The 13,019-nt window shown below is 41.3% G+C and overlaps 1 protein-coding gene across 4 annotated transcripts in view; it reads right to left on the bottom strand.

Moving 5' to 3' along the window:
- The window catches only part of LOC117752234 (ADAMTS-like protein 1), a 95,874-nt gene that overhangs the window by 66,247 nt on the left and 16,608 nt on the right, over window positions 1–13,019 (bottom strand). The gene's annotated exons all lie outside the window — the stretch shown is intronic.

The raw sequence follows: 13,019 nt of genomic DNA, 5'->3' as shown, positions 1-13,019 counted from the left end.
CAAAGAGCACGTCTCAACCAGGCAAAAGAAGAGGAAGTGAACTCGGGGGCAGGTCGGGTCCTCAAAAGCACATAATCAACAGCAATAACATCCAACGTGATATTATAATTAAGCTTTCCTACAACGTGGTGCCAGCTTCCACTGTTTGGGTGGAAACTGTGAAAAGCGAGCGACTTTTATCTATCGTGCCACACCGGGCGAAAACTTAAGACTTATGTTTCACGAACTGCTGCCTTTGATTAATACGATTCTGTCCAATGTTTAGATAGGGACACCCCTTTCTCCAGAGCGGCTCCTGTCTGGATGAAACCTAAGAGGAAAAGATATTTTTGCTAATCCACTTTCAAGGGGATTTATATGAGTTTTCGCTTAACACATTTTGAAGGAGGAAACATTGCGGCCTTTTTTTCCTCTCAGTCTCTGATCCTCTTTCAAAAGGTGCCCTTTTTTCATCCGACGACTTTTTATACATCCGCCACTGGCCCCCACACATCGATCTGCTGGTGGATTTTTCCGCTCACTATGAAGGAACCATGGGATTAGGATGATCTTAGTTTAATATTTGCTCAAAACAGACCAAAGGCCACTTCAGGATTTTGGGGCCGATGAAGGTGAGAGTCATGCAGGCCATGATAGGGTCTTGGCTCGCTTCAGGCAATGAGAATCCTTCAGTTCAAGAAAAAAAAAAAAAGAAGAAGAAAAACACCCCTGGATACATTCACACAGGAAACCTGCAAAGCTCATGGCTAAGCTCTCTGGGAAACTGAATAAAACTGAAATACAACTTTCATCACATTCTCTGATTCCTGATGGATTGTTTAGTTATCTTTATGCTCTTCGTCAGACGGCCTTTGAAGATGCACTTTATCCCCGCCCTCTCTGCCAGATTCCTCTCAGCTTGATTTACTGATCTCTATCTCCCAAGAGCAGCCCGTCCTGTGAGCATGAGTAGAAGAGTGGCAAGGAGCTCAACTTGTCTCCATTTCTGCCCTCGTCAGCTCCCACACTTCTCATCTTGAACAGCACAAGGAATGAGAAGCCTCAGGGGAAAGAGGGAAAAAAAAAAAATCTACCTTTCATAGGTGAAGAATTTTCCTGGCGCTGTCATCACATCCCTATGTGCTTACGCTCTGTTACTCCCATGTGTTAATGTCTCGTAATGATGCGTGACACCCTTCCTGATGATGCATGAGAACTTCCTTGACGCAGCCTTACCTGTTGAATTAGATTTTTTTTAAATGATACCGGTGCAGAACATAATGCAGATCAAGTTAAAAGTGTAAAGTGGATGCAAGAGAAGGGGTCAAATGATGGTTAATCTTGTGTACATGTGGAATTAAAAGGGGTCGTGGGTGATCCGAGCACAATTGGAAGGGCGAAACACATTTATACCTGTGCCATTCTGCTTGTCCAAAGTGTCCAGCTAATCATTCCCATCCATCCTTCCATTGTGTATACCACTCATCCATTGTGCTCCAATGGAGATGAGCCACTGGTTTCACTTGCACTAAAACCACGCACAGAACTTCTCCAATATTGGCGCACTATCACTAAAACAACCACCATGTCCGCATTGATTTTACTGTACAGCAGGATACCGTTTACAGCCCACATCAGAACCCCCCGGCAAGTGATTTGAGTGATCGGATCACAACACGTCTTGGTGATCATTTACACATATATCGTGTGCTGACCTCTTCTGATCTGGATCGTGGATCTCCCATGTTTTTCCAGGTGTAAACGGTCATATGATATCATATGGTATCATGCTGGGAGAAACCGGAACCCCAATGCACCACGATAGCTTTCACAACATTGTAAATCATGTTGGCATGAGCTAATTGTATAGCTAGGTCAGTTTTGAGAGTTTATTATCATCCCAATTACTGGTGATGCATGGGACGTGCACCACAAACAAAACAAAGTGTTGCATTCATTTACAAGTCCATTTTATTTTTTATATTTTCAATCTCTTGAATTAAAGCCCTCCCCATAAGTTCTAAACTACTTTGTGGACAATAGACTGTTCACCTAAAGGTGCCTTCACGGACATGTACGTAGTTGCTCTCTCTAATGAGATTTAATTACAGGTGATTATTCACCTGAATGAGGCCAATAAATACATTTGGTTTCACCCAGTTTGCGTATGAACCTATTCTTTGCAGTGGTAACACCCTTCACCTGATTGTGTCTCGAGGGATAGTAATGGTTTGTTATCGGGCCGTCTCTCCTGTCACAACTCCTACTGTATATCAGATCCTTTCTTATCAACTTTAAAAGGAATACAAGCGTGTGCCCGCTTCACTGATGCAAATGTTTTTATTGCTTGATAAATGTGTGCGTCAAACGTGACAGCCACTGGTGGGTAAGTGATTACTGGTGATTCTGTCGAGTGCTAGAGCAACGAGTTATTTTGCTTAATAGTGAAAAAAAATGATCCTTCATTTCCTTTTGACACTGTGGCCAACCTTACCATCGTTGGTGCTTTGTCTTTTTTAGACTTTTTCTGCAGTAACAGAAACTGAATTAGTTCCTCATCTCCAACTCACAACTGTAATTGTCCCCAACACATTTACCATGTCAGCATCTACTGGTGCATAATGTGCCCTTGGGTCCTTCAAGCTGCAACATGTCTGCAAAACGCTGCGAGCCATTTAAGGGGAAGAAAACAAATACTTTTTCATGATGTTCTTACGGCGACAACAGTAGAAGGACCATATTGTGACGTGTGCATAAGCTAATCTAAGGTTATCGCAGACGTCAGAAAGGTGATGTGATAAAAGGACTGGCAGGTGTCTTATAAACTTGAGGGAGTGGATAAAAGAGCTGGTGGCGTCAGCGTACTCATTAAACACAAAGACTTTGACCGCTGAGCAAATAGCTCGCAGCAACGCTTTTTTTTCCCCACTCCGCCCCAGACACTATAAGACAGGCTGCACGGTCCTGTTCAAACAACAGACGCAAGACAAGAGCACATGCACTCAGATGTGAGGGGATTACTTCTGCCTGTTAAAAGCCATGGCAGTGGAATCGACCAGTTCGCCCGAACATCACAGCATCTCGTGTGTCCAGTCCACCCGCAGACATAGTGAGGATTTCCAAAGATATAAGAATGTGAATAAGAGGAGCTCCAAAGACTGGTACCCTCCAAATTTCGCGTTTGTGAGGAGCATTCTGCAGATGAGGAGGATAAGGAAGGACAAAAGCAGTCAATGGACCAATAATGGCGAGACACTTGACACCTGCCAAGAACATGGAGGCCACATATTCCCCATGGAGAATGAATTTGACCTGCTGCTCTTCAAGGAAACAAATGAGAAGAAGCAGGTGAGATCTACAATTCATTCATTGTTTTGAAATGCAAGTATTTCCAGATATCTTACTAAAGGGACTGTCAAAAATACAAACTGTTTCTTAAATCAATTAATTACTTTGGTATTATGTTCTTTTCTTGCTTGTGAAAGATATCAAATCCTTTATACTCCATATTCTTCATTAGTCTTTGATTAAATGTTTCATTTTTGTCTGTTATGAGGAGCTCTGTTCACGATTGGCCGCAAAAACAATTTTTATAAATGAAACCTCAAAGTACCATTGTCCAATTTCAAAAAGTTTAATTTGTAATAAAATGCTTTACTGTTTGGAATGTGTAGCATGTATCATGTGTGGCACACAATAATATATAATAATGCATTTCAAAGAAAAGAATTCATTGCAGGAAATCTGAAAAGTTACTGCAAACTTAAGGGTGTGTTGCAAGGATCAATGAATATTCCGTCACAACACAACAATACAAATTTCACGTGAGCGCTGTTATCAGTGCTGCGTAAGTAAGGCCTCCTGAATACGCAAGCAAACGGACACACAAGGTTGGACTTCAGTCTGCAGGACACTGTGAAGATGACGACAAAATGTAGAAATGCAAAACTAGTTTATGAGATGAATTAGTACTGACTGTCTTTCTGTTCTTATCTTCCTTTAGGTGTTCTGTTCATCAACTGATAGGAAGCAGTCATCAAGACACCAACTCTCAGACCCAACTGTTATTGCCTGTCATTAGAACTGACACTGGGACGACAGCAGCAATGAAAGTTTACCACATATAGGACTTTTAAAGTCTTTTAAATATAGCTGTATTTAATAAATGTATTTAATTTATTTGCTTTCTTGCACAATTTCTGGTTTTAAAATCTCATTTTAAACTAAGGTGAATGAATCACTTCTGGAGTTGCAGCTGCAAACTTGACACACAGCAATGCAATGGCTGTGACGCAGGAAGTAGAGAGGGTGGTCCACTACCTGTAAGGTTGTGGTTCGATCCCTGGCTCCTCAAATCTGCATTCCGAAGTGGGCAAGATACCGAATCCCGAATTTCCCCTGTAAAGCGCTTTGAATGGTCGATAACTCCAGACAACACCTATATAAATAAAGTGCATTTACCATTTACATGAGAGTTGAGTCTTCTTGTCCCACTATAGAGACAGTGTGTTTCTATTCCTTTAATCATGTTATTCTATTTATATTTGCTCCCTGATTTTAACTGAGTAGCTCTGGTTTTAATGTCTACTTCCTCTTCAGTTAGAAGGACGACTAAAATACAGTGTATTTTTGACTTATTGAAGTCATGGAAAATTACCAACACTATAAAATAAGGTAAACTGACATTACTGTGGTTCAGAGGGAACTCTTTAAAAACCGTGGCTGGTTTTAATGTTGCAGCAGATCCGCGTATACAGGAGGGACGGTGTTGAGCACTATAACGTCCACGCGTATGGTTTAAAGCGACAGGATAACTCATCTGAATAAGTCATCATCTATCATTTTATACCGGAGTTGTCACCAGCCATTTTCTGTTCGACTGTCTCCCAACCTCAAGGTATCAGCCTGCAACGCAAACACAGACCAAATACTGTAATGCTCACACCGGCTGTGCCCTCACATTAAATCACACATTTTCACTCCCGAGCTGACCACAAGTCGACTGCAACCCGGGCGCTTGACCGGTCCGAGTGTGCAACATTTGCAAGTAGCATATTTTCTGCTAAGTAGACAGGTTAGTCCACCTGCCGACCACGTGCGGGGGCACAGGGCTTCGTCCGGGAGACGACCCAGTGTCGGCTTCTCCTGTCTCACAGGCCAAACAGATGGAGCTATAAACTCAGAGGCTGCTTCATCCCATTAGCCAGCAGTGAGACGTCTCAATGCAAAAATAGCTTCACCACCAACATTAATCCCTGCAACAGACGTCATGTGGTTTCTTCTGCTCAGGTAACCACTGCTATTATGTTTAATGCGGGGTTTTTCAAAGAGGCCCGCAGAAGTGCTCCGACAGCTCGGCAAACAGCATGAAGCTGTGACAATGCCGTACTGTAGGACCACAAAGTGTTTTTTCCTGAATACACTACATATATACTTTTAAGAGACATGATTACAACAAATGCTATGTTAATATATATATATAAATCTATGTTAGGTTTCTGGTAGGCTTCATTGTGTTCAGGACTTTAACAAACTGGCAGCAAAATATTTGAGTTCCACTTCTTCTGCAAAACTAAAAGATAATAGGGCACATTATTAGCTTTATTTAATTTTTTGGTTAATGGGTGTTGATTCTCTACTACTACTACTGTGTATATATTGGCTACTGGACTGATAAGGGGAACTGTAGAACTATTATTATGATTACTAATATAATTATTTAAAACATTTGAACATGCTGGTACAACCCTTTAAATATAAATATAAATATATATATATATATAAATGATCATTGTCCCTGAGAAGGGGACGATGCATGGATGGATGGGATGGATGTCACATCATATACAAGCTGCAGCAAATACTGACAGTCCATCATTGGTTCCCATCTTCTGCTACTGTACTGTTACTGCTTTAACTATGTACATGTCCAAAACAGTATTCCATCAGAATTAAATGAAAGAAATGAAAAGCAGTTGGGAGGATTTGGTTCCTGAATCATCATATTTTCTGAATTCCCCCGTGGTCGGATTTTCTCAGGCCAAGCTCTCTGTCCATAGAGTGAAAGAAAAAAAATATGTCAGAGAGACCTGGACCTGGATTCAACTTTGATACATCAGCTTTAGGACATCCACCCAGTTTGAATCTTCTATCACACCCACTTCCTGATTACTGCCTCGGCCCATGATGGATGGCCTTGGCCCTTTGTTACGGCTGATTCCAGCATGTAGCGCAGGAGGGGAACATTATGCAAGAGTGTGAAATTGAAGCAAGCGCAGGTGGACGGTCAATGACAGAATCCCGTTTTCATGGGATGAGACTGGAGTTGGTTTTCCTGAACTCATCCATCTTCTCCACCTCTGATTTACTGACCCTGTGGGCCTCGAAGACAGAACTGAGCAAATCCATCAATTACTTTCCCACAGAGAATGTTAATATTCACAATATCAGTGGAGAATTGAGAAAAACAAGTGGATCAGCATCATATTAAATATGATATTCAATTTGTGGCCAATTCAGTCCATGCAACAAGATTAAACTACACACATTAAATATTACATCTTATGTGAGAAATGCTGTCGATACACAGGATTTTTAGGTCTCACGGGTTTGTTCAAGAAAAACTCAAAACTGTTATTGTGCAAAGTAAATATAACTGAGGAGATGAGAGAACGAGAATTACTGCCTTGTGGTTGTATACCTCCGCAAACCAGTGTAGTTTCAGTCCACACACATTTCTTTTCCAGACTCAAATAATGTCACCATGACCTTTGACCACTGAAATCAAATCAGTTCATCTTTGAGTTAAAAATAAAAAATAACAATTTGAAGAAATCTGAAGAAAAGGCAGAGATGATATGTTCAAAAGGCCAAAAACATGTTTTTTGAGGCCACCGTGACCTTGACCTTTGACCACCTATATCTAATCAGTTCACCCTTGAGTTCTAGTGAACGTCTGCACCAAACGTGACAGTGTGATCTCGAGGAGTTCTTAAAATATCGTGTTCGCGATGTAAAAATGTGTTTCGTGAGGCCACAGCGTCCTTGACCTTTTACCACAAATTCTAAATCAGTTCATCTGTGAGCCAAACTGAACGTTTGTACCAAAATTAAGTAAATTCCAAAAATTCCCTCAAGGCATCTTGATGTCTCAATCTTGAGACGTTTACAAGAATGACATGGACGCATAACCCGAAAACATAACACCTCCAGCTACTGATGGCGCCGGCATAGATGCATAAGAAAAATGGAAGAGAGAGGTTATTTTTTCTTTATTTAAAGCCTCTTTAAAGTCATTTTTATTCAAATAAAATGAAATGACTCCCTGTAATGTGAAAATGTTGCTTGTACTGAAGAAAACTGTGTAAAATCAACTGTAAAACGCTTACATTCATGTAAACAGCCTTGAGAGTGTTACTGAACACTATCCTGTTCTGCATAGTGAGAGTGAACGCTGCATACTATCACATTAACACAACACTGGCAGCGCTCCAACGATCAGACACGGAGTGAGAGCAGTCGGCAGCAGCTGTGTGACAACCTCGCCCTCACAGCTTTTCATTAGCCTGATCGATTCAGCGGCCCGTCTGCGGCACTAAGCAACTGTGACCGCCGACTTCTATCGCTAATGAAGCTGTGCTGTGATGGCGAAACACAAGGCCGCCCGCTCTGACAAAAGCAGCTACGAAAAAAAAAGAAGATTAATGGCGGAGGAGTTTGTTTGAGGGCAAACTAAGCAGCGGATTTCAATTCATTGTGTCAGTCATTACCATAAACTCCACACACATACACACACACACACACACACACAAATACAAACATCTGTCCTCCTTCATCATATCAATCCGTGGAAGAATTGACAGCTGGGTGGCATAATTACAACAAAATGTTCCACATGTAGCGGGCCAACGGGTTCACTGTTGAGTACGTGTGTGCTCCTGCACGGCTGATTCAAAACACCAGTGTAATTTCACACATAAAGGTGACTGTCACTGGATGATTGATGACAGTTTATAGGGGGGGGTTCTGCGGCGCACCACAAATTCCCTCAACTTTCTATCCAGGTTTCAGCCATTAGATCGAAGAATATTATTTGTTGTTGATGTGACACAAGTTACTTAAATTGACTAGAGCCGTTAAAGCATAAAGCTTAAGATTAATCTGGATCAGCAAAATCATTTTGAATCAAACTGCACTTTTATGTCTGAGCTTTGCACAAGAACAGCTCATCAAGATGCGAGTAGGAGTGAGAGTTTGAGATCACTCGTGTCACACTGACCCGCAAGCTCAAATTTACCATCTTATACTATCAGTCTTCCAAAATAAACAGAAATGCTGCAGTTAATTAAGATATTTTTGAAGTGTGCTGTTACTGTCTTTTTTGTTTTTACTTTGCTGAAACATTCGGGAAGGTTTTAAATAATGTGCACTGTAAGAAATGTGAAAATAAAAAAAAAGGGATTTTTCGTTGCCAATACGTCAGAAAAATGTGTCTGAACATTGACTAATTTTGGTGACTGGTGTTTTTCAGTGGCCAAAAGTCAAGTAGCACTGGGAGATTTGGACACTTTCTCCAATTTTATCCCTTTACTCAATAAAACACCCCATTGTGAGTCTGCAGAACCGACAGTGGCAGTGCCCCAGACACGGATACCTTCATGAACTGCATACGAGCCATTCCCGCCAGACCTCCCAGAAAACCAATCCAGTAATCGCTGTTTTCTTTGAAATAGATAAAGTACAAACCTGGCAGGCCGTTGGCCCGAAGGCCAAACAAATTAAACCTCAGCAGTGTTCAGCAAGGTACTGCACAGGACGTCTTTACTAGTGTATGAGAGCGAGAGAGAAACTGCAATCTTTGAAGACCCCGTTCTCATACCACAGCGAGGGCCAACAAATTTGTTCTGCCGAGTTTCCTAAACTGTTTTCGCCGACATAAACATGCGCCACGAAAGCCGTGCTCCTCTCCAGAGCGCCGTCTGCGGTTACTGACGAATCGCTGTTGCATTCCCGCAGCCAAATTAAGCCCCTCATTTGCGGAGTTGCCTGACCATCGAGCAGTCTTAATTTCCATAATCTGCGGCATTCTCGAGCTCTGATCTCATCTGGCTAACAGCGAGGCAAATAATGAAATGCTGCCCTGGCTGCACCGTGGCATCTGTAACCATCCAGCGCTCTGCTCCATAATCCTCACTCCATTCTTCAGTTGTGTTTCTGCATTACTGGGAGCCAGCTGCACACTGGGCACAAAGTGGGAAGAATTTTGGAGGTTTACCAGCGAGCCGAGTTTTCTGCCTGTTCCTTAGACCTCAATTTACATATAATCTGCTTTCTCTTCGCAGCGTGTGCACGATGTCGCAGCCACATCCTACAAGACTCTGGAGCTGGAGCTGTGCACGTTCTCTATTAAACGATTTAAATGAATGCCGCAGACTGAACTTTGAAACACGATTATAAGTTATGAAAAACCTAATTCTCATTTTATGGCTTGCAGGGATTTTCTTTCGGAGTGATGCATTGCCACGTCATTTAGGCTGGTGAACCAACAATTAAGTTTATTTATGACATTAACTGTTTCCATCCCTCATTTTCTACAGCTTCTGTCGTTTAATGTGTCCCAGACGATGTGTGTCACTACATTCTGTTATAGTTAAAAATGGATCCAAAACAAAAACATGGGATTAGTCATTTAAAGGATGCTTAAATAGGATACACATGAAACATCCCACACATTAAAACAGTGTGGTCTAGTCACTTCTACACAGCAATAGAGAAACATTCAAAAAGCTGATTTGAATGACTTCTGTGTGGCAGATTTTATTGTACTTTTATTTGCACTGGCATTATTTATTTCCACGTGTTTATATCCTTATTGTGAAGAACTTTGTGGGATTCTTTACTATCTGCGTTATAAACTAAAACATCAATATTGTAATTGGACTTTATTATACATCTTACATATTTTATGTCCAACAATGATGATGGAGATATCATCAACAATGGTTTACAGGTGACTGGGGATAGAGAAGGCAGAATTATTGATCCGTCAGATATCTACAATATATCTGATCATCTTTATAACTGGGTGAAAATAGTGCAGATCTTTGTGCATTCAGTTTTACTCCTGAATTTGACTGAGCGACGTTGAGTTTTCTTCATCTGGCCCCAGGTATAAGGAGATGCGAACAGGCATCTGTCAGAGCCCGAGGACAGGTCTTTATCAGTATTTTTAAACTTGTTTTGATAAGATTATATTCTGCATTTTGATTAAGAAAAAAAACTAAATGAAAAATTTCCAACCAGTTTCAGTTTGCGTCTGACTTAAATCCTATGTTTACAATAGGGAAGATTTTTTTAAATTTTTTTTTAAGAGCAACTTTACACGTTGGTCATTTATTATATAGATAAATGATACATTATTTTAAAGTATCAGTCATGGAGCAATTTCACTGCCATTAATGTTAATGTTGTGTTACATGTGTTTAATGTTATCTGTATTTGGAGCAGCACTTAGTGCCGCTTATTTTTTTCATTATTTCAATGCAGTCAACTTTGGCCAATAAAATGCCACATATCTGCTAACAGTCAGCTTCAGATTGTCCTACCGTACCAGAACAAATATTTACAATAATTTACTTCAAAAAAGGACCCAAGTCTGCGTCTGGCAGACGCTCACAGACGTCCCCACTCGACTCAACATTCTCCTGCAGCCAAACCAACCACAACATCATCACGGCCCTGACAGACGAGCAGGGGAAACCCAGTGATTTGTCTCGGGTCCACTAAATATGACAGTCACCCCCAGGGGACTGTTTTGTTACGCACAGAAAAGATCAGAGCCGGTAGTGTCTTCCCAATCGGTCTACGATGACACCGTCAATGTGACGTGACAACTTAATGTCGTCCATCCATTGTCTTGTTAATATGCTGAGATTCCAATGGATGCAATTATCCCAGAAGACTGACAGATAACAACGGAAAGGGGCAGAGAGAAAATTCGCTCAGGAAAGGTCAATCTGTTATCAGGAATATCTTACAGAAAACAAACATACATTTCAACATGATAGACACGGAGAGAACGGGTGTCTCAACGCTGACAATGGAGGTTGATTGTCGAGACATGCGACAATAATCGCGCATCAAGAAACGTTGTTCAAACATCCCTGTCATTTTTGCGTAATTGCTGGCGAGTGGGAGCGGTTTGATGAATGACGTCCCTGACATCTGGGATTCAGCCAAAGTGGCGTTCGAGGGAGGGGGTGGTTGGATGCGGGTGGGGGGGGGGTGAGTTGGCACATTTCGTCCTCCACATTCCCTATGTATTAAAGAGACAGATTTGAGGCGCCATTTAAACTCTTAAACATGCCATGGGAGATTTATTTGACACCATGTATGAGTCCACTAGAGGGGCCTCTGTTTGTCTAACTTTATGTTCTGTATGCGTCTCAGTACATGCGACTGCCCATGTAAATACTGCAGCGTTTATTCTCTGGAACTGCGTATGTCATATTCCTATAGGGAATTTCAGGTTTGTATTGGTGCGCATGTTGCAGGCTTGCAAATCAATTGCAATTTCCTCTGTTTTTCTGCATGCATATTCCAAGCTTTTCTAGATTCAGAAGCTTGTCATTCATATATATATAGGCCCAACAACATTGAGAAGCAGCCTATCATATGTTTGTTTTTGCATTAGGGCTCCCTTTGGGCCCTGCCAACAAGCTTACCTCTGAAAAAATATTTAGCTCCGAAAAGCGACGGCAAAACCCAAAGTAGCTTCTCCTGCTGCCGACCATACAGTCGGTTTATAACCAAAGCAAGGTCGCGCGGGTTTATTGGAAATTGAAAGATTCTGTCGCCAGGGTGTCACTTTGCTGATCTCGCCCAAAACTGCTGAAGAAACTCTTGCCCAAACAAACTATTGTCAGTTAAGATAACACTTAACTTGTTCCAACAGTAGTGCACGCAGAGTGACAGTTTCCAAATATGTGGGAAGAATTACCCAGCATTCTTGAAGTAAGAGCTGTTCCTCTGTGTACACAACTTACTCTGTGTTTGACTCATTCTAAGAAATTTGGCCTTGGTTACTGTAGTGGGTTTTTACATGGGTGGGTAATTACTGCATGCAAAATGTGATGCCTTCTAGTAGCTTGCACAATGACTATTCCATAAATTACTGGTGGCTGCAAACAGACACTTTAATGTGATAGACTGCACTTCTCTTCTCCTGCCGCCTAAGTTCTCTTCTTTTATCTGCGGACACTGGTGAACAGATCAAATGAACATCAGCGACACACTGGGACATAACTGTAGAACAAGGGGTATTTTTCAGTTGAGTGGGGTTGCATCTTAAACAATAGAAGGTCTTGCAGGATTGTTTGCAGTCTTCACCTTTGACGATATGTCTGAATGAGGAGGACATTAAATTAACCAATTCTTTTATTTTCTCAATTCAAAGACCACAAGTCGCCGAAATGACAATAGGCCGTCACACACACACGCCCATCTTCAAACCAATCAGTGTCACATATAGGCAGAGGCAGCCCATGTAGGTGGTGACAACAGGTCGTTCATGTTGTTAGCTAGCTTGTAATGAAGCCTTTAAAGATGTCTTAATTATGCACATGATGGCCTGATAAAATACTGTGCTTAGACTTATGCTACATGTTCAAGGCCACAAGCAACATCCTCAGCAGATACTGACGCATGTAAAGGATGTGGACATAAAGTGAAAGCATTGTTCTTGTATTTAAGTGAAGAGCTGGTTATTCTTAATCCTTACAACATATCTGGATGTTTAGATACTTGGACAAGCAACATAGAAGTTTAATTTAGGCTTCATTGCTTCTAGTTTCAAACCTCATGTTTGTATTTTTACCAGAGAAAGGATAATGAGTCTCAGCAGAAAGCAACAAGCTTTTTTTCAAATAAATGTAACCTGATTCTTCCAAATCGTGACCAGGACAATGAACATAAAACCCAAGTTCCAATAAAGGGGACTTATAAAAGATCTTTGGCTGGATGCTTATGTTCACATGGGCTGT

The sequence above is a fragment of the Hippoglossus hippoglossus genome, chromosome 18 (assembly GCF_009819705.1).
Source record: "Hippoglossus hippoglossus isolate fHipHip1 chromosome 18, fHipHip1.pri, whole genome shotgun sequence".
In the NCBI taxonomy this organism is placed as follows: Eukaryota; Metazoa; Chordata; class Actinopteri; order Pleuronectiformes; family Pleuronectidae; genus Hippoglossus; species Hippoglossus hippoglossus.
The sequence above is the reverse complement of the archived record's forward strand: the minus strand, read 5'-3'. Positions and strand labels throughout refer to the sequence as shown.